General features: G+C 54.4%; 1 protein-coding gene across 2 annotated transcripts in view; it reads left to right on the top strand.

The window, feature by feature from the left end:
- The first annotated feature begins 4,839 nt into the window (after window positions 1–4,839).
- The window catches only part of NCAPG2 (non-SMC condensin II complex subunit G2), a 73,381-nt gene continuing 71,576 nt past the window's right edge, over window positions 4,840–6,644 (top strand). The window contains exon 1 of one of the 2 annotated variants that reach the window (XM_015135379.3): window positions 4,840–4,971. The gene's annotated coding sequence lies outside the window, so the exon portion shown is untranslated. 2 annotated transcript variants of the gene reach the window in all.

Genomic DNA, 6,644 nt, shown 5'->3' with positions numbered 1-6,644 from the left:
TTGGCTTTTAAATGGTTATTTTAACTAGGACTCCATGACGTTCCTAGCTAATGACTTCTTGTTGGTTTAGTTGATTTTCCATGTTGCAATTATTATAATTAAATTATAAATCTTGTATTTTCTTATATAGGCAGGGAAGGGGTCTCTGAGAAGCTGATAACAATGGTTTCCTTTGGAGCAGCGGGCTGTGTGTCCAGGGGGTGGCAGAAGACTCTTCTGTATACCTCTTCTTGCCATGTGAGTTTGAACCATGTGATTGTGTTACTTGTGCAATTCAAAATAAACTAAACTTTAAAAACCCTGTAAACCCTATGCTTGGCTCACTATGAAAAATATTATATTTTTGGCCGGGTGCGGTGGCTCACGCCTGTAATCCCAGCACTCTGGGAGGCTGAGGTGGGCGGATCATGAGGTCAGGAGATCGAGACCATCCTGGCTAACACGGTGAAACCCCATCTCTACTAAACAAAATACAAAAAATAAAATTAGCCAGGCGTGGTGGTGGGCGCCTGTAATCCCAGCATTTTGGGAGGCCGAGGCGGGCAGATCACGAGGCCAGGAGTTTGAGACCAGCTGGCCAACATAGTGAAACCCCATCTCTACTTAAAATACAAAAATTAGCTGGGCGCGGTGGCTTACGCCTGTAATCCCAGCACTTTGTGAGGCCGAGGCAGACGGATCACAAGTTCAGGAGATCGAGACCATCCTGGCTAACACAGTGAAACCCCGTCTCTACTACAAATACAAAAAAATTAGCCGGGTGTGGTGGCGGGCGCCTGTAGTCCTAGCTACTGGGGAGGCTGAGGCAGGAGAATGCCGTGAACCCAGGAGGCGGAGCTTGCAGTGAGCCGAGATCGCACCACTGCACTCCAGCCTGGGCCACAGAGTGAGACTCCGTCTCAAAAAAAAAATAAAAAAATAAAAAGATATTATATTTTTATCAAAGATATTTTAGCCAAGTTTTATATACTTTGAAACTTAGTTTGATATTGCCTTGCCATGTGGTCCAACTTTAATTCTACAAACCTTTTCTCATTAACCACATTGTAAGGTTTTAAGAACACAGATGATCTCCTGCCTCATTCCTTCATTTATTCAGAAAATATTTTCTTCAAGCATCTAAAATGTGCCAGGTCTTACGCCACGGATATAGGACTAAGGATGACGCAGTGCTTGACATGGAGGAGCTAATGAGGCCTGTGGTAGAGGGCTAAGAGATTGCATTACAATGAGGGTTATGGGGTTCAGGAAATAAACCCCTATAAGGCAAAGCTTGAGCTGAGTTCTAGAGGAGAGTGGTTTATTTGCTGGGGAAGGGCACATTCCCTGTGAGTGGTGATGGCAGCGGGAGACAGACAGGTTCCTAGGTGGGAAGGGGCAGGTCCCTGGTGAAACCCCACTTTCAAGCCAGGGACAGCCTGAAGCTCCCGGGCCAGGATGCCAGTTCTGGGTGAAGTCAGAGATCCAGAGAGAGAACCTACTTGATGCCTTTCAGCCAATCAAGTGGTGCTTTTTCCAGGCCTGCCCATGGACCAATCAGCACACACTTCCTCCTGTCTATGGACCAATCAACATGTACTTCCTCCATTCTGAGCCCATACCTGCCTGTGGATAGAAGCTACCCACTTCCAGTCTCCTCTCTACTGAGAGCTGTTTGGTCAGCTGTTCTCTGCTTTGCTCACCCTCCAGTTGTCTGCCTAACCTCATTCTTCCTGGACATGGGACAAGAACTTGGAACCTGCTGAATGGGGAGAGCAAAAGGAGCTGTCATACTTTCCTGGCCAGCTTGCCAAGTTGCAGGTGGGAGCCAAAGTGGCTGTAACAGGTTCCTGGCTAGCTTGCTGATCTGCGGTGGTGACACGCTCCCGGACTGAGGGAGTGAAGAGTGGTGACCCTTCTAGAGGCCCAGGCCTTGGGTTTCCCCAAGCCAGAGCTACAATGCTATAGCCCTCCCACCCTCTGCTGGCACCCAATGGCCACCCCATGCCATGGGAAGCAGCGGTGGGGCCGGGTCAGCCAAGGAGTCGTGGACCAGTGTGGGGCAGCAGGACCAAAAGAGCTGTAACAGAAATGAGCTGAAACACGCTGCCCGGGAAACACGACCCCCCACTCGCCACGCTGTGGGTGATAAGAAGGACAGAAGAGCTGTGGCCCTTCTGGGAGCCCAGACCTTGGGGCTCCCCGAGCCAGGGCTGTGACACACTGGAACCCCCCTTTGGGTCTCTGTGGTTCCTGACATCTCTGAGCTTTCAATTAAACGGTGGTTCAATTAAACTTCTTTCCTTTATAAATTACCCAGCCTCAGGTATTTCTTTTTTCTTTTTTTTTCTTTATTTCTTTTTTTTTTCTGAGATGGAGTTTTGCTCTTGTTGCCCAGGCTGGAGTGCAGTGGCATGATCTCGGCTCACTGCAACCTCTGTCTCCTGGATTCAAGCGATTCTCCTGTCTCAGCCTCCCAAGTAGCTGGGATTACAGGCGAGTGCCACCATGCCTGGGTAATTTTTGTATTTTTAGTAGAGACAGGGTTTCACCATGTTGGTCAGGCTGGTCTCGAATTCCAGACCTCAGGTGATCCGCCCACTGTGGCCTCCCAAAGTGTTGGGATTACAGGTGTAAGCCCCACCACGTTCTCCTTGTCCAGATGCTGGTGCCTGCAGTGGAAGCCACTTGTGGTACTTGTGGTCCAGCCACAGCCTCACATGGAGCCGGCAGCTGTGCAGGCACCTGGAGCTGCCTGCCCCACCACAGCAGCTGCAGAGCTGGGTATGCGCAGTGGTTGGACCTCATGCTCGCTTGCTCACATACCCCTTGCCGCTCTGCACCTGGCTCACCCTTGGCAGGCGTGGGATCTGGGTCGGTAGTGCAAGCCGAGCACAACCTGCTGGGCCGAGTGGGCTTGAGCAAAACTCTAACAGAGGCGCCGCTGGCCACGGAGGTTTCTAGCTGGTGAAGTGATACCGAAAGAATCCTATGACATTAGCGGCTACATGGGCAGGTGCATTGGGGGCACAGTCAGCGCTCCTGCTGCCCTGCTCCCACGTGCCTCTGAGCACTGCACTACACAGACATTTAGGCCTCATAATAACTCCCTAGAGGAGGCTGAGCTCTGCACTACACAGACATTTAGGCCTCATAATAACTCCCTAGAGGAGGCTCAGTACTTAAGTAGGTCCCATCTAATAGATGAGAAAACTAAGGCTTAGTCGTCCATGGCCTGTCGAAGGTCACCAGCTAGTGAGCACAGAACCAGGTTAGCCCAGGTGGTACAGCTTCAGAGCTCACATGTGTAACTTATTACGTTATTCCTATTCAGGAAGCAGAACCACCAGGAACAAATGGCTGATTGGAGGAGGGACCAGCATAAGGAAAGGGGCAGGATTCAGGGTTGGGAGAGGAAATTGATTTCCGTTTTGGATGCATGTCAGCACCCGCATGGGAATAGGCAGTGAGCTGTTGAAAATTCTGGAGTTCAGAAATAACCGTGTCTTGCAATTCCAGATGCAGAGGTCACTGCTCAAAGGTGGCAGTTTGCACCTTGGATATGAAGGAAATTGCTAAGAAGAAAGCAGTGAGAAGAAGGTGAGGGCACCAAAATTCAAGAAACTGCAGGGAAGGAGATGTCTGTGTATGGAGGGAAGAGGTCAGAGGTGGCTGGAGCTCCAGGATGAAATAGGCGATGTTAGATATCGGCCACCTGTTGACAAGGGTCCGAAACTCGGCATGCTCTGAGTGGGTCTTCTCCCTCCCCTCTGCAGCCTGCCTTGCTTCACTGTTGCAAGCTTCCCAGTAAACCACTCTTCTCCCTGCTATAATTTTATATTGCTTGTTGAAACGATATTCCAACAAGTAATATAAATATTTTTGATACACTAGCCTAAATAAAACATATTTAAAAATCAATGTCACCTATTTATTTTTTTCTAATGTGGTCACTAGAAATTTACAATTGCACTGTGGCTCCCATGATGTTCCTACTGGGTGGTGCTGTGCTCCCACAGTGCAACGACTTCAATCTCGCCGAGACCTCTGGTTTGAGTTCAGCCAGGAAAACAGATACCACTCTAGACATCTCAAGCATGAAAGAACATAGCACCATGGAAGGCCAAATCCTCACGAAGGGATGCAGAGCTCGGTGGTAAAGAGCACCATTTTCTAAGAATTTGCTTTCAACAAAAATTGGGAACGCCCAATGAAGTTATTCGCTGACACAAATTAAAAGAGATTGATAGATCAGTATGTGCCTTTGGCATTTAAGTCCGAAGAATTAAATGACATTGCTACTCCTCCTTCACACGGGTGCCTTCGAGGGTCCCCGCTAAGGCCTCTCGCTCTCCACCCTATGGGCAGCCTACCTGCCGGGGGTGGGGGGGTGGGAGTTCTGCGGGGGAAGCACCTGCCCAGGGCGCACCTACTGGGTGCAGGCCGGACAGGTGACCCCTTGGCAGGGAGGGCGGTCACGGTAGCCGGCCAGGCCGGGGTGGGGTCCTCCCGGGGATCCAGACACGGCCCTGTGGCCTCTCCCCGCCCCAAACCTTTCCTTCCTCTCCCCGTCTCTCCCTTCCTCTCCTTCCTCCTTCCCCCAACACCGCCCGCTCCCAGCGCCCCGCCCTCTCCTGGACCGCGCACTCCCTCCGCGGAGGCCCCAGGACGCGCACAAGCTCGCAGTGGACGTCGGCGCGCGCACCGTGCATGGGTTCCCCAGCTGTGGCGCCGCGCGTGCGCGTTCCGTGGTGCCCGGTAGGGCACTGGGAGGCGGGGCATAGACAGGAGGAAGACCGGCGGGCATGTGGGCGGGGCATGATCTGGAGGCGGGGCGGAACGGGCGTGTGGGTGGGGCCCGAGGATCGCGGCGCCCCAGCTCTCGCGAGAGCGGCGCTGGGTGACGACCGGGAGGGCGGGGCCCGTCTGGGGCGCCGGCGGGTGCGTTTGAATCTGGTCCGAGCGCGGGAAACGGCGGGTCCCCGAGCCCAGGTGAGAGCTGCGGTGCGGAGCCGGGATTGGGTTCAGAGCAGAGGCTGGGAGGTAGCAGGGATCGGGCGGAAGCCCCTCCTCGGCTGGTCGGGGTCTCGGCCTCCACTTCCCTAAGTGGGCTGCCGACCAGCGCGCGGGCAGTGCTGCGTCTGACGGGACCGGACGGAAGAGGCGACCCCGGGCCATCCCCCCTTCCCAGCTCAGCGACGCCCGTCCTTCCTGTCCGTGTCGGAGGAAAATCCCAGCCCCGGGCGCGGGCACTGCCCTCAGAGAGAGTCCCCTCAGCCCCAGGCGCGGGCACGCCCTCAGAGAACGAACCCCCAGCCCTGAGCATGGGCACTGCCCTCAGAGAGTGTCCCCTCCGTCCTGGGCATGGGCACTGCCCTCAGAGAGGGTCCCCTCAGCCCCGGGTGCGGGCACTGTCCTCAGAGAGCGACCCCCCAGCCCTGAGCATGGGCACTGCCCTCAGAGAGTGTCCCCTCCGTCCTGGGCATGGACACTACCCTCAGAGAGAGTCCCCTCAGTCCTGGGTGTCGGTACTGCCCTCAGAGAGAGTCCCCTCAGCCCCGGGCGCGGGCACGCTCTCAGAGAGTGACCCCTCAGTCCTGGGTGTCGGTACTGCCCTCAGAGAGAGTCCCCTCAGCCCCGGGCGCGGGCACGCTCTCAGAGAGTGACCCGCCAGCCCTGAGCATGGGCACTGCCCTCAGAGAGCGACCCCCCAGCCCTGAGCATCGGCACTGCCCTCAAGAGAGTGTCCCCTCAGTCCTGGGCCTAGGCACTGCCCTCAGAGAGTGACTCCCTCAGTCCTGGGCATGGGCACTGCCCTCAGAGAGTGAGCCTCTCCGTCCTGGGCGTGGACACTGCCCTCAGAGTGTCCCTTCATTCCTGGGCCTGGGCGCTGCCCTCAGAGAGTAAATCCCCTCAGTCCTGGGCCTGGGCACTGCCCTCAGAGAGCCACCCCCTCCGTCCTGGGCATGGACACTGCCCTCAGTGTCCCCTCAGTCCTGGGCCTGGGCACTGCCCTCAGAGAGTAAATCCCCTCAGTCCTGGGCCTGGGCACTGCCCTCAGAGAGCCACCCCCTCAGTCCTGGGCATGGGCAGTGCCCTCAGCGACCCCCTCAGTCCTGGGCATGGGCACTGCCCTCAGACAGTGTCCCCTTAGAGAGAGTCTCCCTGAGCCCTGGATGTAGGCACTTCCCTCAGAGAGTATCTCCCCAGCCATGGACATGGGCATTGTCCTCAGAGACATCAGTCTCCTGAACTCTTGTTGCTGGTTTGGTGCCTCTTGTTGTGTCAATGAGGAAGGAGTTTGGGGACAGAGTGGAAAGTCACGGGTAGTGACAAGGTTACAGGGATTTCTTCTTTTTAATGCTCATCTTGATTCAGTACCGGACCTTCTGTGCGAAGAGTAGCCTGCTCTTTGGACTGATAACTGGGTGGTGAGATGACTCCTTACCTTGAAAGTAGCATTCTGGCTGCAGGGCTGAGATCTTACGCACATATACTACAAGAAACATGGAATATTGCCACTTTGGGAGATAGATTGAAAAATTAACCATTAAAAAATTACAGTCACTAATATAAGAGGGAAAATGGGAAATACAGGAATAAGTTTGGTAGTCTGGAGGAAGTATATTACTGTAGGTTGGACTACAATGCCAAAGAGGTACACT

The sequence above is a fragment of the Macaca mulatta genome, chromosome 3 (assembly GCF_049350105.2).
Source record: "Macaca mulatta isolate MMU2019108-1 chromosome 3, T2T-MMU8v2.0, whole genome shotgun sequence".
NCBI classification, from domain to species: domain Eukaryota; kingdom Metazoa; phylum Chordata; class Mammalia; order Primates; family Cercopithecidae; genus Macaca; species Macaca mulatta.
Note: the sequence above shows the minus strand (reverse complement) of the source record. Positions and strands in the feature narration are given on the sequence as shown.